Below are 27,966 nucleotides of genomic sequence, written 5' to 3' on the forward strand. Positions count from 1 at the left end.
AGACTTTTATATCATCTGCTTGACAGACACAATGACTCTACAACCCTCACCCATTCATTCCTACTGAACCTTGGAATGAACCTTCATGACAACTTCTTCATCCCTCATTAACAAATTAAACTGGATCATTGGCCAAGAAAGGTTCTTTTGACTATTTGTTTCCTGCCTTTCAGCTCACCAGGTTCTTGTTTCAAGGTGGGGATTGGGCTCATCCACTCCATAGGGAGCAAGCAGAATGACCATTCATTCACTCCCCAGGTTAATATCACAAATCCTGTCCCTTCTGAAAGGTGAGATTTGTGTAGTAGGGAGTGGGCCAGCTATTTCCTCCCTCCCTGGAGCTAATATCCACCTGCTTCAAGCTCCAAAATTGCTGACCTACTTTTAAGACATGCAGAACTTCAAACGTATATTATTCCTCAGACTTGCTGTTGGTATAGCACCACATGGCTGCTCAGCAGGATCGTGTCACAAAGGTACAACATTTGGTGCTCCCTCAAGTGTCAACCAAGTAATGAACCAGAACCGCCTTTCTCCCCCAGGATGTGTAAACACTGTCTTCTCATTCTCATCCTCCTGGGCCTATTTTCTCTTGATAATTCCCAAACTATTCTGGAATATACTGACCACACCAGACATTTATCAACTGAAATGCATTAGACTAAATCCTGAACTCTGTGCTTGGGACCTTGGGACCGTCACCTAACATTTTACATACGTTTGTTCAGATTAGTTTTTATAAATTTATATACTGTGCTTCTTCTAATAAAATGATGCTTAAACTATATGGACTGGAAATGAGTGAATACTGAATTCAGTGCTGATCAAAATAACATTTTCAGAGAAATTTGTGTGATAGTTATGATAGAAAAAGAGCAAGCATGGAAAGAAATCTACAAGTTGATGAAAACTGATATTGATTGCTGTGTCTTTTTGTTTTTTTTGTTTTTTTTTTTTGCTCAAAAAGACCATAATGGGAAGGAAATTGTCAGGTAGGACTAGGACATCTAGGACTTAACTTCAAATGCCTAACTTGAAGTTATAACTGAATTCTCCTTTAGAAGGATCTAGAAAGTTAAATGAGGACTGCACGTCACCTTATTTTGAAAATACAAAGCTCTGAAGCAAACTTAAAGCACACTGTAGAGAATGTGTCATGCTTTGTGATTACTTTGCAGAAATACAATTCTGGAATGCATTGCATCTAAGTAATAATGTTAAAATGAAATAAAAGGGTTGATATCTTAGAACTGAATTAAGATGTAAAGCACTATAAGTTAGATTTTTTTTAAATATTCTTGTATGAGTTTAATTATTTTCTTGGATGTTTCAGAATTATATTAATTTACGTATCTGTTATTGCTTGAGAAAGAAAGCATACCTGGCCCTACTGTTAATGGTGACTCCCCTAGCAGATCTGCCTCAGGCTGGCAGAAATATTGCTTAGACTTGTGTTCTGTTCTTTTAGTATTATAAAAACTATACTAAAATTGTACAGAATCACATCCTGAATGATGTGTGTAACAAGATGGCCAGTAGATTAACTTGTCCTAGAGAAACTACTCAAAACCAGTCTCTATTTAGACTGAAGCAATTTAATGTTGAAAGCATACAACTATGATTTTTTTTTCTTAAAACATGTAATATTAAGATATTTATAAATCTTAGTGTAATTGATGGAATTTTGTTATTGGTAGATGAGTAAATAAATGTAGGGTGCAGCCACTCAAGTTTTGTTTTGAAAACTGGCATTTTTAAAGCTGAGCAGGGTCTTTTCCAAGTGTGGTTAAAACCCATATCTTTCTGCCATTACTTAAACACTCCATTCTAAAGGACAGTTGAATGTTTTTTTTTTTGCTCAAAAAGACCATAATGGGAAGGAAATCATTCAGGATGTGATTCTGTACAACAGTTGAATGTTTTTTACTAGTTTCTCTCTCTCTCTCTCTCTCAATTGGTACTAAAAAAGAAAAGGATGTTATACAATAAAATGTTTTTTTTCCTTAAAACACAACTAAATTGCATCTTGTAAAACAATAGGCTTCAGGATAACCACCTCTTAAAGACTAGGATTTCCCTTGGATCCTAGCAAATATTTCTCTACTCAAATCTATTGAGACATCCATCTTTCCCTTATTCATCAATATCCTCTGATCTATGCTATAATGGCATACAAATGACATCTATTTTGTTATGATGAGATAGTGGGACAGAATAACTTACTGTACACTAACAAATAAAACAATATACCCACAATGAAAGAGTAACCGGGGAAAGAATCCCAAAACCCTGAAATATTTTAGCAAATCAAAGCTTTATTCATCGCTTTCGTCTGTAAAACATTAGACTTCCTCAGAAACAAGTCATTAAAGTTCAATTACTATATATAAGGTACAAAATCACATGACATTAATTAATCAAATAATTTTAAAGGCACATCTCTAAAAAAATCAAAACCGCTATCTTTGTAGGTTTATTGTTCTATTAGCAGGTGTTAGCACAGTTCAGAACCTCCTTTTCATTTTTCCCTCACTGTACACTATTATTTCTTAAACTAATGCTAGTGCTTGTTGCATTATATCAAAGTATATCATCTCATTACATCTGGAATTTGTTCCTCAGTCTACAAATTCAGGAAATAGCAATCATGTTGTTAAAACAATTCAGTCCGAACCTCTGCTTGTAGTGAAAGGAAGCATAAACCAAACTCCAGGAACATTTTTTTATACTTAAGCTTGTACATAGTTCATAACATACATCATAAATTATAACCCATGGAAGGGAATGTTTGTTTGGAAATGTCTATTCAATGCCCTGCTACGAGAGGTTGACATAAATTCCATGCACTACAATAGATTTGAGGTATTACAATGCATTTTAGGATCGAGAGAAATGTTTAAATTATGCTGCAGATGTTTTGGAATATGGAGAACAATGTAGGAGAGCATATTGCCTTCAGCAAAGGATTAACTGGCTGAAGTATGGTTTGTGGCTGTTTGTATTTTAAATTATTTTATCCCAGCAGGAAAAAAAATTTGCAGAAGCCAAATAAGGTATTTTGAACTTGTTTTCAATTGTCTGCAAAAAATGCACTTCTTTTTCAGTCATGACAACAAAGCATTATCTGCAAATTTGAAATCTCCACTATAATACAGTTTTGGTATCTTGGACCATGGACAAGGGCTGCCTTAGGGCATAATTTTATTGTGAATCATTAGCACATCTAATTACAAAATACATTGGATTCGTAATTTCAGAGTGTTTAGATGATGTGACTATGACACTTTTCTACAATATTTATTTCACCATTTGAAATGACTAGAGCCAGAGTCACAAAAATTGCTTTAATGGGAATAATAGCACAAAGTAGTACAATGTGGCCCAGTAATGTTTAACTGTGCAATAGAAATGATGATGTGTGATGGGCTCTGCATACGCAGTCAGTTTATGGTGGAATGAAAACATGTCCCACAATGACTTGGAGAGCACCAGTGTGAGTCATGTGGCCATATAGGACCAGAAGCATGCATGTGGCATGTAGCATGCTTGAAACCGTACGTATTCACACATATACACAACAACAACTCATTATTATTAGTACAATTCTTAGTCCAGCCATGAGCTATATGACCCTCCTATGTTTATATCATATATGGAAAGGAAATGGGTATGTTGGACATGTACAAAGGGGGAGAACAAGCACAGGAACACACATAAGGATAAGGGGAAAGGAAGAGTGGAAGGTGGATTTGGGAGCAAGGGCATTTTTTGTGAGACAGGTACCAATTTTATTATATTTTCATGAGGGGATAGAGGGGAAAGGTAGAACAGAGAAGGTGAGGTAGAATAAAGGGCATAGAGGCAGATAAACCAACAGACAAAACAGACAAAGATTGACAAGGGAGATGCTGACACAAATGGGTGAGCTTCATCATCTTGAGAAAGGCAGTTCTGAAGATAGATAAGACCCAACAAGTGCTGGCTGTCACACTACATCCACTGCAGCAGATAACACTGCCTAAAATATGAACATACACAGAGCAAGAGTGAGAGAGTCAATAACAAAGGACAAATAAAGAAGACAATGATAAAGAAAATAAAAGTAAAAGCAGTTAGCAATAATATGTGCTATATTGGTTGGCATTACAGGCCCTGGTGGAGAAAAATGTAGTTAAGTGTGAAAGGATAAACTGAAAGCAATACACAAATCTGACACAAATATACTGCAGATCTATCTATCGCTCATAGGGCAATACACTCAATGAAAACTATCAAATTACCCATGTTTAGGACAGTGGCGTAGTCTGTGAGTGTTAAACAGTGTGACTGCAAGGGGCTGCAAAGCCTGGCAGAAACAACCTCTTGAACATGCAGTGCCCAGCCTAGAGGAGCTTGGCAGTATGTGGCAGACAAGGCCTACCAAATAATGATCTGCATGTCACCTGGAGACTGTGACAAATATACCCTGCCTCAGCATTCCTAAAGGAATAAACGGGGACACTTACACACAGTGGTAATACTGCACGGTGACATATGACTGCCACCATGAATTGTCCATGGTATGCCAGGAATAACTGACACAGCCATGAGTGGTGGACTGGCCAATGTAAGACTAAACCATGTCAGACTGACGTGTATTAATGGCAGCATGGGTGAATAAGGGTATGTGGCACTGAATGATGCCCCCCCCAAAACTGTTTCAAAGCAAACTGTGGCACCTGTAATAATGGTGTTACATCCCCTGTCAGCCTAGCCTGCACTATAACACTGTTGACAATACTTTCTATTATGATGGATAGTAGAACAATTCAACTTGCACTTATATATGTCACATAAAGCAAAGCTGTAAGCAATAGTGAAAGTAATTATTAGAACTGCAAACAAGGACAGTGAAGTGGCTGGCTAAGAGATATGCAGCTGTTGCATCAATTCCTTATACATACTATATAATGTCTGTACAGGTATGCTTTCTTTCTCTGGTCTACCAGCCTATATTCCTCAACATGACTGGGTGATGAAAGACAGACAAAAGATAAAAAATAAATGTCAATGAACATCAATAACTGCATACAGTTGTGTAAGAATGCCTGATTGTATATAAGCAATTCTCAGCTACTCATACTTAATGCAAAATCTGGATCCTTCTCCCTAATCTCTTCTTCCCATTGGTGGAGAAGGTCAGTGTGTGTGCATCCTGAGGTTGCTGTACCAATGCTGGCACTACTCAACAGAGATGGTAATGAAAATGGCATCACACACTGCCTTGGCAAAGCAGTGCCAATCATCCGCTTTGTACTGGGGGGTTTTCATAGTAGTTCCTCAGCAGGTATGCACAGTGCAAACATTGCAGAACATGGAGCATGCAGGGGACCTTCCAGCTCTTCCTCCTCAGTCACCTCACAGGCTGATATTAGTCTGAAAATGGTAACAAAGTCATGTCAACACACAACTGTGGAATTCATGCGATACACATCAATGGGCAGTCTGGAAGTATGATGTAGCTCAATATCACAGCAGAGTCACATGACAACGTGCATGCATATATAGGGGAGACTGAGTGCAGCAGGCATGCGGGGTATCAGGCATGTACATACCACATTAATGAGCATTAGTTTGTCAGTGCACCAACATTTGTGGCATTACAGTGACATAGTATTCACGGTGGCCAGAAGTGAACTGTAAGAAATTCGTAGCCCTGTCAAAATTATGGACTTGCTCAAGCATGGACACACCACTTTACAGTCTACGGTATGTGCGCATGGGTGGGTATGAACACCATACCACAGTCTAGGGCTGGTACACATTGCACTAAATGTGCAACTCAGAGACATTTAACTAAAATGGCCTCATTAACATATTTGCTATGCTATACTATGATCTCTGAAACAGCACAATACAAGCAGGCTAATTTTCTCTAGTGCAGCAAGTAGAATAAAATACTTACATTGGTCTACGGACAGAATAAATGTTTTATATCATTATTTGAAGGGTATGCAGATATGTGGCATGTGGGGAGGCTTTCAAGATATTTGCAAGATGATTTATTTTGGGGGGGTTGCTCTACAACAATTTGCTGACAGGGAGATAGGAGCACAAGAAGGGTTGTAATGGATCTCTGAGAAAAATAATTAAATTTCTCAGAGTTCAGAAGCATACATCTCCTGAGGTAAGAGGACACAGACCAGTGGAAGCTAGGGAGGGTGACTAGATACGTGTCTGACATTTTTAATTGCTAGAAGTTTGCTCCACAGCAACTTGTAGATAGAAGTATGGGTGAGGCAGAAAAGTCTGACGTGGTGAATGACAAGAAGATATGGCACAGGTATATGGAATCAGTAGCCCACTGGATGTATGGCAGAGAGGCAATGTGAGGTTGAGTATGTCCCTTGATAGCCAGCCCAGGGAGGGATGTGTTGTTATGCACAGACCTTGAAAAAGTGGTTTAGGTGTGGTTCATAGTGGATAGAGTAGGTGGAGAAGGCACACTTGATGATCTATATATGGTGTGGGTGAGATGAGTAAGTGGGGCACACGTTAGCTGTGCTTTGTAAGGCACAGTTCTGTGTAGGACACTGACAGTGTGTCATTACTCTGCACTACTGGACCTCTAAAAAGAAGTGGTCTGTGATACTGCGCTATGTTAGGCATGGCACCTTTTTGTGGCTACTGCTGCTGCACGAATGTGTGACTGGCATAGATGATGCTGTACATATTTGTGCCTGCTTACTGGCCAAAGGTGTTTGTCATGTACTGCACATGTACAAGCATGGCACTGAAAGTGCAGAAACACCTCAAGAAATTCTCTCAGGCAGAGACATATGTTTTACTGCAGACTTTCTATAAGCACAGATGTTAGATTCTGAACATAGACCTAGAGAAAACTGACTGGGCCTTCAAAAATGTGTGTAGCATGAGTGTGTTGCAGTCAGTGGCCACAACACAGTAGCCCAACAGATCTATTGCAGGGTCACTGAAATGATTCTTCATGCCATCACAAAGTCCCTCACCACTGTATTTTGGAGGACAGCCACAAAAAGATGTCCATCACCACAGACCACACTAACTGACATGGAAGAATTCCTAGTGTGTCCGATGGAGGCCAGGATATTGGAGGTGAACTGGTCACACCATCCTATGTCTCTGCTAGGAATGTACCAATTTGCTATTTTCTTATGTTCATAACACAATGTTGTGCTCGCAGGTGCGCAACACTGCAATATTTCCCCTACAGGCTCATCTGACACGCAGGCATAAAGGGATACAGCACAAGATGCATTTGGTTACATTCTGTGCACACACAATTATCTATACTGTTCTTTCAGCACTGGGAAAAAGATCCATACATACATACATACATATTAGCAGTGTTATGCACAGATGTTTATCTGTCTGTTTTCACAAGTGCTATGGTCATGTAGTCCTCCACTATAGAACATGGCATGCCTGAAGTAAGTGTTGCATCAGTGGCTAATAAACATGGTGGCCTAATACTAGGACAATCTGAGGGCACAGTACCACTGTCAGCAACAGAAAGTGTGGAGGACACCCACATCCAGTGACACAGCTATGTTGCCTGTGAACCCCCCCAAACATCTTAAGTGATCATAGAAGGACAGGTAAGACCTGACACCCTACACGGGGAACACCTTTGTCCCCTGCTCGCACACCAACAATGGATAGTGTACCAGCACAGAAAATGGGGGCACCATTTGGGAACAGTATATCAATGGCTGTCAATGCAATAGCTATGCTCATTGGGCAAATCTGGTGTCACTATAGGCATTGCACAACAGATGTGAAAGGCAGATAAACTGGGCACAGGTGGATGCCACCATTGCCATGGCAGAGATGCTAGGTGTTGTATGGCCTGTGAGATAATGTATATGAGTACAAGCAATCTATGACTCAGCTGACTGGTGTGTTGGACAGGCATCTGGGTGCTTCATCTCCCTCAAGTAATTTGTCTGCCTCTATGTGCCAGGGTTGGTGCCATTCCCATAGTCACTATACATCTCCCACTGTGGGCAAATCCCAGAGGACAGATAGGTCAAAGTCATATACTGCTATGTCTTCCACTCCACCTACCTTTACTGAGCCTTATGTGGCATGGCATGGCTGCCCATGCAGATGTAGCTTATGAGGTGTTCATAGTATGACCAGGCAGTGACAGTCTGCGAGTTCACCTTCTTCCTTTATAGCACGTGTTAGGATCCATGACATTTACCAGTGGGAATGCACGCACAGCAAGGGAAGTTCCTTGTCTGTACCATTCCCATCGGTGATTCTGTCCCATTTGTCACAGCCACAAATGCACAGTGCAACACATCTGCAGGCACTGTGTCCCCTAAAACCTATACTGAGGAGCATACCTTTCAACTGTCCAGATTTTCACAGAATGTCTATATCTTTGTGTCATGTTTTTGGTCTGTTCCTCATACACTTTGTGGTTTTCTGGCAAATCATTGATGATTGAAGTCACTAAATAATGACATATATATCACTTTCAGTCTTCATATCCAACAGGAAATGCTTGCCAATGAAAAACATACAATTCTAGTGATTTTCTAAGATCATAAGAGCAATATTTGAGGTTTGTCCCTGATTTGGGGACTTTGTCCCCATTATTTCTAGCTTTGTCCAGATTTCCCATTGTTTTATTTTTAGATTTCTGTGCTTGATTTCTAAATGGTAAATTATTACACATCTTAAGCCCAAAATCTTTGTAATCAGGTTTTACATTAAGATCTACCTTCCTCAAACTAAGAGTTGTACATATAGTTGGCTTTCTGAAATCTAAGATGCTACATTTGTCCTTATTGTTGTGCAATCCTCTTTCTTTTAACCAAGCAACTACATTTGCTATATAGTTATTAAATTTATATATACCTTACAAACATGTTATGATGATACCAAATGTGATGTTTATCAGCATATTTTGCCGACCAGACAGAAATAAATGTTGGTAAATGTGAAAAATAGCAATATTAAATAAAATAGGCACCAGAATAGATCCCTGTGGACTCCCACAAGAACCAATTTCCAATCAAAGTAATAGGCATTAATATTAATCCTCTAATGTCCATCCAAAACCTATTGTATATATAGACAGATAGATCTACATATATATATATATATATATATATATATATATATATATATATATATATATATATATATATATAGTATATTGATAAAGTAATAGTAGAGGTACTTTCTTTAAAAACAATGGATTCTGTAATAAAACAAAATGTAAAAATAACAGTTCAGTGGTGCAAACACTTCTTTGGGATAGGGGAAAAATAACAGATGGACTCCTCTGTCTCTCATACTAATTCAGGTATCACCCCCCCCCCCCCACACACAAATGCAGACAGCTTCCTCCTGGTAAATTTCTCAACAGAATATCTCTATCGCATGCTCAGGTTGCTCTTTCTCTTCCTAGCACAGTTCCTAGAACTGCATGTTTCAGTCAAACAAAACTCCCATTTACTGTTCAGTCTTGATAATTTGTCAAATAATTATAAACACAAATTAAAGTGTTTAGCAAAACATTCTGGCCAATGGAGATGCATGGCAGCAGCTTGTCATGAGTTAGTCATCAATATACCTGGGAGTTAGAGCAGGAGATTAAGACTATGAGCTGGTTAATATGCTGTTTCCTGTAGTTCACGGTTTGATTCCCACAGCCTTTGTTAGCTTAGTGTGTGAAACTGAGGAAGTCACTGAAGCAGATAGTGCTCTGAGGCAGTTGAGAAATGTAGCTAAGCTCCTCAGTGGTGTCTCAGACCATATGTCTTGTCACTATCTATGAAACTTATGAAACCATCTTTTCAATTTAATAAAAAAAGGAAAAGATGACAAGCCACAAACTTTGTACAACTGAATAAACACCGGACAGAAATATCCTTTTTCAGGGAAAATTTAAGAGCACTTTCTGGTGAAGTGACTCTCACAGACACACTCATACTAGGCAAAAGAAGGAGGAAGGAATCACACTCTGTATCCTGGGCATGGGAAACAGCTTATTAATAACTCACAGCTCAAAAGCATATATCTATATCATTATCTCGCTATCTATATGTATGTGTATGCTTATGCATGTGTATATGTGTATGCATATGTACATGTAAATGTATATAGGAAGCGGACAGCTGGTTGACCATTTGGAATATAGAACATTTGGAATGTTGGCACAATCAGTCAGAGGCATTTTATCAAAGAATGCCAGCATCTGTGCAAGATCGTTGTACAGTGGAGATCAGAGATACCCTTTCCCCCATTGTATTGTGACCTCAGAGTTGGTATATGTAATTAGAAGAGATTATAGTGGGATTAATTTTCATTGTAGTCACAGTTTATTTTTCATATTTATGGGACTTGCAATCAAAAATCTCACACTTCTGCTAAGGAGTCAATGAATGGACATAAGGAGGACATGGTAGCAGTGCAAACAGTGCCGAGAGGGCAACAAAAAATAGCAAGTATAAGAATATTGCAGTTTTACATAAGAGTAACCATAGAGACTTTTGCACAAGTACTAAACTAATCACGCTGCTTTGCAAATGTTTTCTTCTTCTTTTTAAAATATTGTATTAATGAAAATAATATCAGAAATATTATTATATTCTGTTTCCACACGTGCTTTTTTAATGTTCATTATCTAACTTAAATAATTATGTGTTTTCTTGCATTGTATAATCACTGACTTGTATTGTCCACCTTGATCTGTATTTTATTTTCACCACAAGTATTTGTTGTATCTGTACTGTTAATCTATAGTTATTGTTACATGGAGCATTTCTCCCCAGGCCTCCATTGAAAATGGGCCTCTGGCCCAGTCTGGCACTCCCTGTAAACACATGTAAAATAAATAAATAAATAAATAAATAAACTATATTCAAGCATCATGTGTTAAATAGAAATAGAACATAAAAAATATTAAAAATGATGAACTGAAATCTCAGACAATCCATACTGGAGCTTAGAATCCCTGCCACCATGCAAATGTGAATGAATGATATGCAGTCAAATGACATGTGCTCTCCTCTGGCAAACCCTGCAAGTACAATTTATGTTATATCCAATATGGCAATATAGAACAAGGTAGCACAGCTGTATAAATCCTACAAGTCTGTGCAGTGCAAGATTCAATCATCTCAATTCATTGCTATCATGGAACTGACATAAAGACAAAAACGCTCTTCAAAATGTACCTGGTTGAAAAGTTTGATCCAGTTTGATCCAGAAACCAGGAACTTTTTAAAGTTCCATACCAAAGTACGCAAGAAGAAACATTCAAAAGCTGCATAGCCCAACATAACATTAATAGTGTGGACTAGCTACCTATGGGATTGCAGAAGAATTTGATACACTCCCATCCCAGAAACATTTTTTTTTTTATAACCAGTTTTTACAAAAATGTCTGGTTACACTCTGTGGTATAGAAGGATAGAGCCTTGGCAACTGCCAGGTGACCTGACTTTGATTAGTGACGTGGGCACTAGTGTAACAGGCCATGAAGGAGAAAAATGATGGGGCAGTGCACTCTTACCTTTCCCCTGGGGAAAAGATGAGGGCTGTGGGTACCATCTTATTCTGCAGTGCAGACCTGAGACCTACAAGAGGAGTAGGGTTGCTTGAGGGGGGTTACTTTACCCATGTAAGCAAGTGACAGTCTCATGTTAAGCCCATTGCATGACTATCCCTTGTGCACTACTGGGTACACATAAAAGGAATGAGTAGAACTTAAGGAAAACCTCTGGTGGCTACCTGGATGATGACTGTATAGCAGATAAGTTATTGGTTCATACAGTGGAATGAATGGGGTATATCCATGGTGATGGTTCAAATGGTTGGCAGAGGAAGAACAAAAAAGGGTCTAGAGGAGTGCTGCTTCATTAAAAAAGGATAGGTTACCTGACCCTCCTTGTGGTAGTACTAAATGCTAAGAAAAGTTGCAAGGCAAAAAATAGCTGTAATAAAGTACAGACAAAAGCCCATGTTCATAGCAGGTAGTGACATAATAAATTCTAGTCAGTGGAGTGAACAGTCTGGATGGGATAATCTAACAATTTCTCTAACTGCAGCTTATGCTTATATATTTACACTATTGTGCACTGGTATTTAATTTTGTAAGCATAATAAAGCAATATATTTTTTTCATATCTCATCTTCATTCATTCTTTTCAGCATGCATACAGTATGCAAAAGTAGAATTTAGAAAAAGTGTAAACTAAAGCTTTTAAAAGACACTGGACAACTGCCCAATAAATGTAACACCAGCCCTATCTGTTTTGTGAATACATGGATCCATGTTTATATATATATATATATATATATATATATATATATATATATATATATATATATATATATAATTTTTTTTTTTTTACAAGGCAGCCTTATGATTAGAACAGTAATAAATCTGTCAAAACTAAACATTGTTTGCTAAAACTACGTTTTGAACCTTCTGCTACTAGTACATAATGAATGTGGCATTCAGATCCCAAGCAGACATCTTTATAATGCTAATTTGCATTGTTATAAATATAGGGTTTCTCCTCCCCCTTCTATATCTCCTCCTCATCCTCACCTTCCAGAATGCACACAAACATACACATGCAAATGTAAATATTTTGCTACCCACAGCCTATACTCTATACTCTAGTCACCCAGAGAGCGGCCTCAACAGTCTGTTTAGAACAAAAAAGCCTACTGATGCTTAAGCACTGGAAACTGCATAGTAAAAGTACTAGCCATACCCTTGCCAATGTGTCTTAGTTTACGACTTTCTTTCTTTTTCTTTTTAATTCTCATAAGATTTTGTAGTTACATGGAAGACATTTTTATTTATTTATTTCACATTTGTTGACTGGGAACATCCAGCTAGGCTCCACAGAGCCTGTTTTCAGCAGAGGCCTGGGGAGAAATACTCCAGATGCATGTCTTTAGAATGGTGGAGGAAACCGGAGCACCCGGAGGAAACCCACTCAAGCTCAGGGAGAACATGCAAACTCCACACAAAAGTCACCCTAGCCGAGAATCGAACCAGAGAACCTCTTGTTGTGAGGTGACAACATTAACCACAGCACCAATGATACATAGATTAGTAATAGTAATGAAAGGCTAAAGGCTGCAATTAAGGACAAAATATGACGTTGCTTATTTCAGTGCAGATTAAATGATTTGGCTTGGTTGCCCAGATTCAGCAGTGCAGCTATTTTTTTGTGATCTGAGCAGCTCATATTAAAACAGCATCCCTCACGATCTTCCATCCTCTGTATGCACTTGCTCTGACCTCACAGAACTTTCTGTATTGTGAATAAATTCTGACAGAAGGAAGATCAATGTTTTGACCAGATAAATGGAGCCAATGGTTTTGATATAATCAGCAAAATAAGCAGTTTTTGAAACAAAAAAAAATGAAAACTTTATTGAAAGTAAAAAAAAAATGAAAGGCTTGTGCATAGAAGGAAGGGATGTAACTGCAATTAAGCAAATATAACTGTTATGTATATGTATTACAGACTTTATGGATTAGCATTCTGATTGTTCTGTCAGATGAGCCATTAAATGAAAACCTAGATGCACCTAACTTATTTACTTATTTATGTATTTATTTTTAGCCCTGTGAAACGTATAAAGTATATTTGCATCTTTCCAGGAGTGATGTGAAATTTGGCCTGGCAAGGGGCTGGTACAGAGTCACACAATATGGAAATTGTAAATTATCAGGGTTATTTTTTATTACTAATTTATAACCATTGACATATGCGCTGTTCTGCCTCATATTTTCACTAGTTAATATCTCCAGATGTTTGGCCATCATACTTTCTCTGGTTTAATCTCTGCAGATGTCATGGCTTCATAGATAATTACAAATTTCATCCAAAGGAGTATAATGTATACGTAGATTCTACCATAGCCAATCAGATTGATGAAAAAGTAATATAACTATCTTCCATGTAATTTGAACTCCTTAACTGTAAAGTTTAAAAAGCAGATGCACTACTAGCTGTACCACAGCAATGAAACGAAGCAACGAATCCTAGAGCTACTGATCTTTTTCTGTAAATCAGTTTGGTGATGTCCAAGTAATTACAACTTTATAAGCACTGCTGTGGTATGTCTGCTTACAGTATAAACACATACATACATAGATTCACTTCTGCATTCATATGCACACACGCACACACATATGTATACACTTGAAATGTAGACACAAAGACACGCATAGACATAAGGACACACACACATACACACACACTCACACACACACACACACACACACACACACACACACACACACACACACACACACACACACACACACACACACACGCACACACACACACAAACAACACACATGGATACACTTGAAAGATAGGCACAAAAACAGATGCACACACAACACACAGATGAACACATACACACATACATGCAAGCACACCACACACACAAGCAAAAGAAGACTAAAGGAAATAAGTGCCTTACGTAGGGTTTGAATCTTACATGTATGGATGACCTATTGCATACAGTGTGGTCTGCACTAGTCTGGGAAGATGATAGTAACCTTTTTATAATGCTTGACCCTCTGATGCCATTCCAGTGCATTTAATACTTCCTAAAGTGATTTTAACACAAATGAAACTCAAAAGAATGTTTTCTTTTTCATTTATGTTTGGGTTTAAAGCAGTGTATTTAGAACAACTCACCAAATGAAATTTCAGTGAGTGACAATACCAAAAAATGAAATCTTAAAAGACTTTCAGTGAACCTCAAAAGGTTTCTTACTATGTGGGGGACACCCCCACTCTTCAGACTTATATATACCAACTTTGTGGTCATAGAACAGTGTTGAAAAGTACAAATTCCATTACCACTGAAAGCGGAGGTGTCATCACTGACTGAAAGGACCTTCATACAGCTGCCTGGTTCCCACTATAATTTGTATCTTGTACAATAATATACAAAAGTATGACTTCCTGGGATGGATTCCTAGAACTGTGCATTAATACACTGCAGAACTGTTGTCACATAGGTAGAAATTGAGATAAAAAAGATGAGTAAGAAGACTGCTGAACTTCTGGCAGTTAGCTGAGATGAAGAGGAAACATTGTAAACAAAAGAGAATAATACAGCTAAGTCTCTGTGAAGAAGGGCAGTGTAGCAGTCTCATGCCATTTTGTGCAAAATTCATGGGAATCTGAATGAGAAACACAGCAGGTAGCACAAGCATCTCCTCATATTGACACGGTGCCTGAATGGACACAAATGAAAACAGTAAATGAAAACAGTAAAGGACTAAACACGTGCTTAGTAAGTAGGTCAGCATACTGGTTTAGTATAAGAGGTGGAATGTGGAATACATGAAAGGAAGAAATGGGATAGATCAAGTAGAACAACACATTGCAGGGTCTATATAAAGTCAAGCAGGTCACAGGAAAATGTTTCTTTCATGGGTAAAGTGCTCCATGTAATACATAAAAAGAAAGAAAGAAATGTAGGGGTGAAAGGAACAATAAGAAGTAATGGATGGTGAGGGTAGGCAGTGGGACCACAAAGATGCACAATGAAGACAGAAACAAGACAGGATATGGAAACACAAGGGGGTGGAGACATGGGAGACACATACACAGACAAAGAGTAGAGAAATGTTTGGAGCTAGGATTGCCTACAGACAACTTTCAAGCAGCAAGTTAGCCCAGGACGACATTACTGGGACCCAGTAGCTAGTGTTCTTGGGTCTGTGTGATCAGTAGCAACAACTAAACCAAACCCTCATGCCTGATACCACTGATCATCTGCTCCAGTGAGTCTGTTACTTGCTGCAGTAGAGATTGCTAGATGCTGACCAAGTGGGTCATTGACTGATTAACTTCAGACACCATTGCATACTGCAAGAACCTCCCCCAGATAAGACACTTCCATCCCACTCACCAGCCTCAGCCACTGCTTTGGATGGTCAGCAACAGCAGTGGCTGCTGATGTGCTAGCAAATCTGTTGGACCATGGTGACCTGTAGAAGGGAACCACATTTGGAAAACTTGACATTAGTGATGAGGACCCAGAGGTGATATGGCAAATATTAGCCAGGTCAGGACATAGATTCCACTAACTCACAGTATCTACAGTCTTTACTGTCACTTTGGCAGCTGTCAGCATTCTTTGCATGTTCTGCCTGTGCTGAAAGGCAAAAAGATTAGGCAAGCATTCACAAAAACATACAGGTATGAGGAAATACAAATGACAGTGAACTAATACAGCTCCTCATTCAGCTGCAAGCAGACTCCTGAAATTATTCCCACAGCCCAACAAAAAGGTATAGCAGCATGTGCAAAGATACAGCAACCAGTCAGATTACCATATTGCATAACAGCAATCTACACTATCACTGTTATTTTTTACACTTTCACACACACACACACACACACACACACACACACACACACACACACACACACACACACACAGACCAGTGCAGCTCTGTGATGGGATGGCTTTGGTGCGGAGTCTTCTTAACCTTCCTATGCTCATCTGTTTGCAATGGGGCCCTCAGGTGTCCTCTATCATCACACTGATGGGCCATAGGTAAATTGGAAATCTTCCAAATTTGCTTCTGGTGTACATGCCATGTGTGAGTAAGTGACTTTATGCATATACAGATGTGTGCGTGTGTGCACAGGGAGGACATGCAGACTCCGTACAGAAGGCACCCCAGCAGAGGATCGAACTGGATAACCTCTTGCTGTGAGGTGGCAACATGAACTGCTGCACCATCACGGCCACCCCAACTCTCTCCACTTCTAGTAAGAATGTAAAATACTACTCAGAGATGTGTTTAAAAAACAGAGAGTGACAAAAATGATGGAAAAATAAAAACACATTGTGAAGGCTGCCAGCCTAGCCAGATAGGATTTTATACATAATTCTATCATTTGTAAATATGAATGGTGAACTGCAGACTTGTTTTCTTTTAACTGAAAGAAAATACTGTGAAATGTTGAAATACAGGCTTGCTTTTTAAATTAAAGAATATACTGTGAAATATGGAACTAGAAATAAATGTAGCAACAGTGCTCTCTATTGACCCAGTAAAAGCATGTTGTGACCCTTTGATCTAAGGTCGGCACCAGTCCGTCTAGATGAAGAAATTCTTTCTATTGTTTTAACCAAGAGTTGAATTGCTAGATTTAAACATGCAAATGTATTTTTATTGCTCTGTTTCATGACCAGCTGCAAGATAACAAAAGGGAGATGTTAAGAATGTAAATGCAGTTAATGGGTAGCCTGGGAACTCCAGGAAAGCATAAAATAATGATGTAATGTTTATCAGAACTGCAATTTCAATTTAAACAGAGAGAACCAGAGATTATTAAGCATTTTTGTCTTGATCATCCAACTTACAGCACTGCATGTTGTCTTATGTAAGTTATCTTAGACTTGTGTTTTCTTTTAGAGATAGCCAGAAACTGGAAAGATTAGACTAAGTGTTTTTCTGTGATGTCAGAACTGTACTACTGAATTATTTTAAGTATTTCTGTGTGATCTCTGTACTCTTGACTAGCTCTGTGTAGTAGAAAGTATTGCCTTGTGGTTTTAATTATTTATTATCAAATATTTTAAAACCTTTCAACTGTGGCTGGTTTGTGTAGAGATAATTTAAGCTCTTAAGAGTACTTTGGTAAAACTGTACAAAGCTACTCCAATAGCTTTAGTCCTGGATTATACTACCAATTGGATAATAATATTGCACAGTAATAATTGGACACCCGTTTAAGGGCCTTTGTGTAGTTGATAAATATTAGCTGGATGGTGGCAAAATTACTACTGTATAGTCTGGGTAAAAGGGGCACTGCTGGAGAATCTGTGCCAGCCTTTCCCAGGAGTGTCTGTGTGGTTGTATAAACGTATCTCAAAGTGTGTGTGTGTGTGTGTGTGTGTGTGTGTGTGTGTGTGTGTGTGTGTGTGTGTGTGTGTGTGTGTGTGTCAGCTACTTGTGCAGGGACACAAAGCACCGGTTGGACAGAGAGGGTGCTGGAGATTTTAGCTTGCCCAGCTGGCACCCTATAGCTGTGCCAGTGGGGAGTCTTATTGGGGACCTGGAGAGCAAGGGAGTGACCAGCCCCAGACTGACTGTGATCTCTGTGTGCTCTTAAGGGAAATTGCACTTTACTGTGTGTATTTGTTATCCTTTCCTCATATATGAGATGCCCTCTCTGATGTTAGCGATGAGGATTGAGGCTCCTTGATTGCTATGCCAGGGCACGGGCATCACACACATTATAGCATAAGCAGTGTAAAATCTGTAGACTTTAATGAACTGCATTGCAAAATTCTACCAATAAGAGCATTTATTTTTACTTATGAAAATGGGGGATTTTAGATATATGCCCTCTTTAGATATGTGCCCTCTTTTTAAAATTATTGTTGTCACTAGTATGTTGGTCATGTAAAGTGTTTTATTTTCTGTGCACTAGACAGTTTCAAAAATCAGGTGTGATGAGTTGGGGGGTTAACAGACACACCTCCGCAAATAAATACATTATGTGCAGTGGTAAATTAAATCTGAAAATAGGAACATTCCTCCATAATAAAGACTGTTGAGATGCCTGGTGTGTGTGTGTGTGTGTGTGTGTGTGCGTGCGTGCGTGTGTGTGTGTGTGTGTGTGTGTGTGTGTGTGTGTGTGTGTGTGTGTGTGTGTGTGCCACTTGTGTTTGCTGAGCTACACATCCTCCTATTTAGAACTAGTTTCACTGCCTTGGACACACTGAGTGCTGGGATAGAGTCCAGCTTCCTTGCAACTCTGAGGGTAAATAGGTTATTAGAGAATGAATGAATGAATGGTGAGCTATGTATATGGGTGTCCTGTATTTCATTGCGGCATGCACTTATCACATGCAGCTGTTTGTGGTAAATTTTGTCAGTGGTTACAGTGATTGAGTTATATTACAGTGGAACTGTGAGATATCTTCTTTCTCCATGTTTGTGTGACTGTGGAGTCGGTATATTTAATTTCCATGAATGTGTGATGAAGCCCCCATATCAGGGGGTGTGGGGGCAAAGCTCCCACATAAAAGTAATTTTTTTTGTTTTAAGTGATCACAAATGGATGCCATTTGTTTACATTTATTATCACTTGAGTGTTTTTTGTTTTAGATGTTTGTAATCGCCAATGAATATTTTCAATGTATTTATCCAAACACACCCAAAGCGAGGTAGACACAAGTAAACCAAAGTAAAAAACACACCCAAGACTGAAGGTATCTAGAATAAATGCTGCCAATCCAGATGAATAAAATCCAAAGCTTTTAATGTAGATAAGTGAGCGCTTTCACAATGACCTGTTGCTGTTGACAAATCTTAGCATTCAAATCATGCTGTAATGGTTGAAAAAATCTATTAGCAGCTTAATGTAAGCTTTACTTGTGTCTAGGTTAATTTTTTGCCATTGTATTAACAAGTCAGGGTATGTATTGCCATAAGTTGTCATGTTCAATACACAAAGGCCGCTTGGTACAACCTGCATCTTTAAACAGGCTTCAAAGTGGTACCATTGGCACTGGAGCCATTTAAATATGTACAGATCATTCTCTAAGCTCCTTTTTAACATTCGTACATTGCTGTCATTCTCAGTAGAAATTACAGTACCTGATTCAAGTTCAACAGTACCAAGTGTTAAAAGTGGATTATGTTCAACAGTTAAAAAGTCCACAAGTTGATTATCTTTAATCATACTATTCCCTTCTTTTGTAAAGGAACTCACAGCACCTTCCGCCATCCTTGCAAATTATACAACTTAAAATTCTTATCCAAACACACCCAAAATGAGGTAGACACAAGTAAAGCAAAGCAAATTAAAAAACACACCCAAGGCTGAAGGTAACTGGAATAAATGCTACCAATCCAGATGAATAAAATCCGAAGCTTTTAATGTAGATAAGTGACCGCTTTCACAATGATCAACATTGCTTCATCAGACAACATACCTTCAAACAACTGCTCTATATATAACAAAATTTAAAACAACCAAATCTGGTCTTTGAACAAATTAAGCATCAATCATGTTATCCTAAAGGTACAGATACATAAAAAATGTAGTGTTACCGAAACTAATTAAGTATTCAGCTAGCATAGTGCATAAGGAGAGAAGAGGCAAAGCTAAACCTTATTATTCAGAGAGGAGGCTAGTAAAACAGCAGGGGGGAGGACAAAAAGTTTTCTCCCAGACACCTTTAGTCTTACCGTACACCAGGGATGTGAATAAATTTACCAGGACAATACAGGATTATTCACATATTCTCTTAGTAGATGAAGAAACTAGTAATGTGGTGAGAGATAGACAATGGTTTATATACAGGAATAAGCAAAACCTGAAGCAACAGTTGTGTTATCCTAGAAAGAAGAAACATGAAGCCGCTGTTATGAATGGGACATATAAATGTGCCAAGTGTGCATATTGTGCCTACATGGATGAGTCTAGATTTTTCAAACACCCTGTTACAGGATGTCTGTGTGAACTCAAGCTCAAGGCAGATTGTGAGACTATTAATGTGACATATGTAGCACACTGTAAGGTATGTTTCCTATTTTATGTTGGAAAGACTAATCGTCGACTCAGAGAAAGGATGAGGGATCATATATATTGCACTAGGAGAGGGTTAAAATATAGTGCATTGGCAAAACATATTTTATCTACAAATGAGGAACATACCTTTTTGTTTCAGGTACTGCATGTTCTGGAAGTGAACAACAGGATGGGTGACCTTGTAAACCAGACAGAGTCTATGGAGGTTCAATGGATCCTGAGGCTAGGTTCACACAGGGGGCTAGGCTTGAATGACTCTGTCCCCCTAAAACCAGCTTTGAAGTCAAGAAAATTAAAATGAACAGTTTCAGTAATGACTTTATGTAATTAGTATATAATCTAGGCTTGATAATTAGTGCTCTCTTTTTATCTTTTTATCCCTCTCCCCTGTGTTATTAATAGTTAGAGACTTGAAATAATTCTTTTATGTTTATGTAATGTCTTATATGGCCACTGTATGAAGTTTTAGGCATTATAATAAGTTTAATACATTGCTAACTGAATACTTAATTAGTTTTGGTAGTATTACATTTTTTATGTATCTGTACCTTTAGGATAGAATGATTGATGCTTAATTTGTTCTAAAACCAGACTGGTTGTTTTAAAATGTATGTGTATATATAGAGCAGCTGTTTGAAGGTATGCTGTCTGATGAAGCAACATTGATCATTGCGAAAGTGGTCACTTATCTACATTAAAAGCTTTGGATTTTATTAATCTGGATTGGCAGCATTTATTCCAGCTACCTTCAGCCTTGGGTGTGCTTTTTACTTTGATTTTCAATGTATTTGTTGAGCCTGTCGATGTCTATAACCACATCTTTATCTATATGTATTTGAGTGTGTGTGTGTGTGTGTGTGTGTGTGTGTGTGTGTGTGTGTGTGTGTGTGTGTGTGTGTGTCTGTGTATGGAGAACAGTTATAGAAGCTATTCCTGTATCAATTAATTTTATCATATACTCATGTCTTGATTTGTCAAAAGTTTGATGGACAGAATGTCAGGAGGTGAATATCTTCATAGATGTAGATGTCAGAAATATTATATTTCATTAAATGTGTGCAAATGTAAATTTTTATATATTTTTACTGAAATTTTATGTTTAGGAGCAAATGGTGTAACATAATAAAACAAATAACTAAACAAGTGTCTATATCAATAGTTGCAATATGAATTACTAAAATTCATTAAACAGCCATAAACTTTTGTTTGTGTTCATAATAATAGTAGACATTCTTTCCACAACAGTAACAGTATTTATAAATTCTGTAAATGAAGGTGCAATCTTACTTCGCCAATTGTTAATAGCAATTTTCCTAGCTTTTGTTAATCATCATCATCAACCCCTACTTACTACATAAAGGTTAGGGTGTCATTTCAACTGTCACCATCTCTCTCTATTCAATGGCACTCTCCTACCATCTTAGACACTCATGCCTGACTGTCACAGGTCTTCTTTCACACAGTCTATCTACCTCTTTGCTGGATGCCCTTGCTTCCTCTTGCCTTCTTCCTGTCTGTCCCAAATCTTCCTCACAAGATTGTCTTCTGCTTTTCTAGACATGTGCCTGAACCACCATAATCTGTTTTATTTGACCTTTTCTGCATTTGGAGCTACTTTGGCTTCTGCTCTTATATCTTCATTTCTTCATCTGCCCCACAGAGTGCATCCTACCACCCATCTCGGGCACTTCATTTCCATCACCTCTAGCTTCCTCAATTGTTCTGTCTTTACTGCCCAAGTTTCTGTACCATACAGCAGTACTGGTCTCACCACTGTTTTGCACACCTTATCTTTCAGCTTTTTTGGCATTCTTCTGTCATACACTGCCCCTGACACCCAGCGATAGTTGGCTGCAGCCTCTCTGATTCCTGCTTTGACCTCCTCATTCAAACATCCCTTTGCCTTAACCACCCCTCCCAGATACTTGAACCTGTTAACCTGTTCCACTATATTCCCTTCTATCTCAAGTCTCAGCTTCTTCTGATTGTCTCCACTTGCTGCCATTACAACTGCCTTATCTATACTCAGTTTCATCCCATGTGCCTTCAGTTTTGCATTCCATTCCCCTATCATATGTTGAAATTCTTGCCCAGAGTCTGTCTGTAATGCCACATCATGTGCAAGCAGCAACTTTGTTGATCTGCTCCTTCCAACCTGTTTGCTAATGTAGTCCATCACCAGTCTGAACAACAGTAGGCTCAGAAATGAACTCTAATGCACAGCCACACCCACTGAAACCTCTCTGTGACAGCACACATTGTTTGTACTTGAGTCATTGGGTCTTTGTACATAATAACAAGTTCCAGAAAAGTGGGAAATGAGACTTGGGTACACATCCAGGAAATGAAACATTAAACACCACCAAAAGTTTAGTTACCATGAACTTATCAACGCACAATGCTTTCAAGAAACATAATTTTTTTTCTCACAAGGGTTGTAGAACTTTGCTGTCATAAACCATATGCTGCTAATCTGTTTTGCTTAAGGATTTGCACATTAAACAACCAATACTTTCCTTTTTGTATATAATCTCAGTACTATGCAGACTGATAAATGAACTATATAAAAATTTCCTAGAGAATAATATCCTAAATTAAAATTGTACATTTTTGAGTATATTAAATTAATTTTTTTTTTTTATTTTTGTAGTTCAAGTTGAGACACTCGTTTGAAGAGCATAATCTCAATAGTTATCTTGGATACAAAATGTGTAATTATTAATTATTCTATATATTTTGGATGACTATAATCTCCCTTATCACACCATTTGTTTTAAGATTGTTTTGAAAATCAGGAAAGGATGTATATTCTGTTTAAATTATATCTGACACTAAGTCAACTTTAGAGATTAAAAATGTCTGTTGATTGTACTATAACCAGTTTTCCATATCTAAATCATATTTGTTCATTAACTATTGTGTTATGCACTTTAGTCATGCTTAGCATTTTATTAAAAAATCAAATCCCTATTTTGTTTTTAAGCATGGTGTTTTGAATGTTTAGAATGTCTATATATTCTGGTGAAATAATGTGAAACACCGCATTTTTATCCCCTGGCATTCATAAATAAAATTTCTAAAGGTTTTACTATGTTGTTTATGCAAGAATAATCTGTTGGATTATTGTTGTATTTAAATAAACATTTCTTTAACAACTACATATTTTTATAGTGATATTTTTCTTGGTTTATCCAAATGGTTTCATGCATTTTTTCCAACCGTTTTAATAACTGAAGCTATAGTATAAGTGGTATGGTTAGGAAATCCTATTTTTTCTTTTCCTTACATAATGTCCCAAAGTTTTTCTTAGCTTGTTGTGGTACCATAAGAACTTCAAACAAATTTTGTTAAGTTGTGCAATGTGTTGTTTAGAAGGAACAAAAGAAGTTGTCTGTATAATGTATAGGATTTTAGGTAAAATAACCATTTTGATTAAAATCAACCTATCTACCACAGAAAATAATAGATTATTCCATTTATTTATTATTGTTTTAATATTGCCTAAAATATTGTTTATATTTTATGGTTGCTATTTCTTTACAATTACATTTAAGAGTAATACCTGAATATCTAATCTCTTTATTATCCCATTTAAATTGTCTACTAGTTAACATCAAATAATTTAATTTTTTTAATAATAAGGCATTACTCTTATTCTGATAGAATTTTAGATCTGATATCAATTTAAAATATTTTAATGATTCTCTTTATATTTATTAGTGCAGGAGCAATGTTACCTATTGTTAATAATATACTGGCAGGAAATGACTTCATTTTGGAAGCATATTCATGATTATTTTTAAATCATATTGTATTGTTATCTTTTATATAGTTGGCTAGAGGCTTGATCGCCAAATAAAATAATAAAGGAGACAATGGACAGCATTGTTTCATGCCCTTACTTGTCTTTATTGAGTGAGAAAAAATATTCTAGTTTGACAGATGAGAATGAATTTTGAAAAGATGATTAATGTAAGATATATTTATTTTGAAATCTGAGTATTTCTAATACTTTAGTTAAATGAGACCAGTGTACTGAATTGAAGACTTTATCAAGATTCAGGCTAAATACATTCATTGTTATTAGCATAATCAATTAAAATAATTATTCATTTTGATGTTATCCAGTGTTTGGTAGTGGTATTGCTCTAATAATATAAGTAGTATATTTTTTTAATATACTGGCGAAGATTGGCAGAAGAATTTTGTAATCAACACTAAGTAATGATATAAGTCTATAAAAAGAGCATCAAGATGGATTTTTATCTTGTTTATTAAGGGACAATATTGTATATTTCCATGATGTTGATATGTTAAGTGTAATTTTAATTTCTGTGAATACTTTTAGTAAAAGAGATAAAGCATTTTGATGTATTATTTTATATATTTCAAAACGTATGCCATCATTACCTGGAGCTTTATGCCATCATTACCTGGAGCTTTTATTTTCCTTTAAACTTTTAATGTATTCCTTTATTTCTTTATAGAATATTTTTTTTCTGTTTTATTTATTTATTTACTATTTCTCCAGGTAGGTGGATTGGTCTGAAAGACCCTTTTCAATCATGATTAAGGAAAAAATAGACTGTCTCAAGACTGTAACATACTTTTAAATGGAGCACTTGTTTCTTTATGTCAGTTTAAACACAATATAATGTAAACTGAAAAAAATTTTCTCTGGAGAAATTGTGTTTATTTTTCTTTTGTGTGGATGGCATAGTCATTTCAAGTGCATTTTACTGTATTTCTCTGTCAAAAAAGTGACTTTTGTGGACTAGTAATGCTTACTGACAATCGTTGTCTTCTCAGCAAAAGAGGCACCATTTCTGGCATGACAGTGGTTAGGCTTTTTTCCAGCCACAATAAAAAGCAAATTTGGACCAAAGGTTAGCCATGTCATCTGCCGCTATTGGGTTCACCTCAGTGGGCAAGAGAGAGAGACACTCATATTGGTCGTGGGAGAAGGAACAGGGAAGTTTTCTTTGTTGTGTAAGAATGCTCTGCCCGTCCCTGGGGAAGCAGCTGCTGCCATTAGTAACACAGTTGGCCCTATTTTTCCTGTCAAAAAGAAACAAAAGACCAAGCATGTATCTACTCCTCCTCAAAATTCTTTGAATAAAAGTAGTTTAATGGGTCTGGATCAGTGTTTAATTCAGGAAATTGATCCTTCTTGTAAAGTAGTTAGCTTCTAGTAAAATAAATAGGGATTCCTCATTTCCTGAAGAGATTCAAGATTCTGAATCTAAACAGGAACAGATACAGTTTTTTTCTGTCAGATTTCTGATTCATATTCATTCAGGCTCAGTTTCTGATTCGCCCTGCGAGGGTATCTCTTCCTCTGAGACTATTGCTAGAATGTGCCAGTGTTTTCAATGGGAAAATACTAAGGTTTCTCAGTCCCTCAGAAAATACTAAGACTTGTTACAGAAGGATTTTCCAGAACCTACTTCCATTTGTCCTGTTCAGTCTGCTTTAGAAGATGTCTGTGTTACTGCCTGTAATTTTGCCGATAGTTGGCCAGCTGCCCTCTAAATATGCAGACAGGATGTACAAAGTTCCACAGCCTTTAAGCCTTTTATACACTATTCCTAAACCCAACCTGGCAGCTATAGCTTCAGTTGATCCCACTGTTGCTAAGCACTTAGTTAATTTCAATCCTTTATAAGGACAGAAAATTATTGAAAGTTAGGGGAATTGTCAGGCTCATATGTTCAAGTTTGTTTTAACAAATTTTGAAAGTACAAGGAATGTTTTATCTGCTGTTTTTTCTTGTGAGGAAAAATCAGCTTTAAATAACTTAATTCACCAGTCAATACTTGTTTACAGTGTGCGTATGACTCTGATGGTACTTCATCCAGGGTTATGGTCACTGGTACTGTTTTGAGAAGGTTTGCATGGCTGCATTCTCAGTATCTTCTAGATTATGTCAAAAGTGAGATTTTAAATTTTCCCTTGGACAGAGGCATAGTGTTTGGCCCCTCTGCTGCAGAAGTGATTAAAAAGTATGATGAAAGGGACAACCAGTTACAGGGAATTTCTAAGATTTTTTGGCCCTCCTTTTCTACATTTTCTAAAGGATTTTCTATTTCCTCATTGAGTTTTGGCAAAAAAACAATTAAACAGTGTCACCAAAATTAAGGACAGTCCAACAAGTCTGAAAGACTATTCAAGGGACTTTGCGACCCCCTCCCACTCTGGACCCTTTTTTTTCCTTCCAGAAAATCTAAATCTCCATTTTCTCTCCAGCAACAGAATGTTTCAGACAATTGGGTTCTAAAAATCAGTCAACAGATGGCAGTGGAGGGGAATTTCTCCCTTTCAGGGGATCATTCCTCACCCTCCAGATTAGATTCCTTTGTTTCCACTGGTTCCTCATCATATGCTGTCTAAAGATGTGATAGAACCAGATCCTTCTTCCCAGGTGAGGATGGGTTTTTATTCAGGGATGTTCCTAGTGCCTAAGAAAGAAAATGCTTAGAAATCAGTTCTGGATCTTTCTTTCCTAAACTTGTTTGTGATAGTGCCAAAATTCAAAACAATGTCACTTCACAACCTGTCACCTCTTCTTCCTCTTTCAAGTTTCCTGTTTAAACAAGACTGAAAAGATGCTAATTACATCCTCAGTTATCCAGACTTCAGATGGGTCTTAAGGTTTTGTGTGTCTGGGTCACAGTATCAGTTCTGTGTCTTACTTTTTGGACTATCCACTGTTCACAAGCTCTAGTTATAGCTCACTGCAGGCTACAAGGTATCCACATTTTGAAGTATTTAGATAACTTGCTTAGCCTTGCAGAATTTTTTCCAAAAGTGTCAGAAACTCTCTATCTTTGGTGAGAGATCTCATACAGAAGCTGGGATTTCAAGACAACATTCAAAAGCCTTTCTTGACTTCTTCACACAGGACTATGTCCCTACAATGTCAACTAGACACCTCATTTTAAAGAACCTTTCTTCCACAGGAAAAACAGATCTTTATTTAGATCTAGCTGTAAGGTTTTCCCCTCAAACTTGGGTCAGGATTTGGGATCTCATGGCAACTATGATTCTCATTATACCCCTTGCAAGACTCCACATGAGAAAGATACATTGGTATCTGAAACTTCTTTGGTCACAGCATCAAAATTATTCATCTTTTCAAATCCTAGTGTTGAGGTTTGCCAGAAGAGAAATCCTTTGGTTGGAACAACAGATATCCTTAAATACAGAACCCCCCTTCTCCCTTTTTGCTCCAAATCAGTCACCACCGACATCTCAGACTTTGCTTGGGGAACAGTTTCAGGAGGGATGAAAGTGTGTGGAGGGGGTGTGAGACACCAAGGACAGATACAAGCACATAAATATCAAGGAGATGATTGCCCTGATCAAGTCACAGATCTCT

Source organism: Protopterus annectens, chromosome 3.part0 (genome assembly GCF_019279795.1).
Source record: "Protopterus annectens isolate FY-2018-M chromosome 3.part0, PAN1.0, whole genome shotgun sequence".
Classification (NCBI taxonomy): domain Eukaryota; kingdom Metazoa; phylum Chordata; order Ceratodontiformes; family Protopteridae; genus Protopterus; species Protopterus annectens.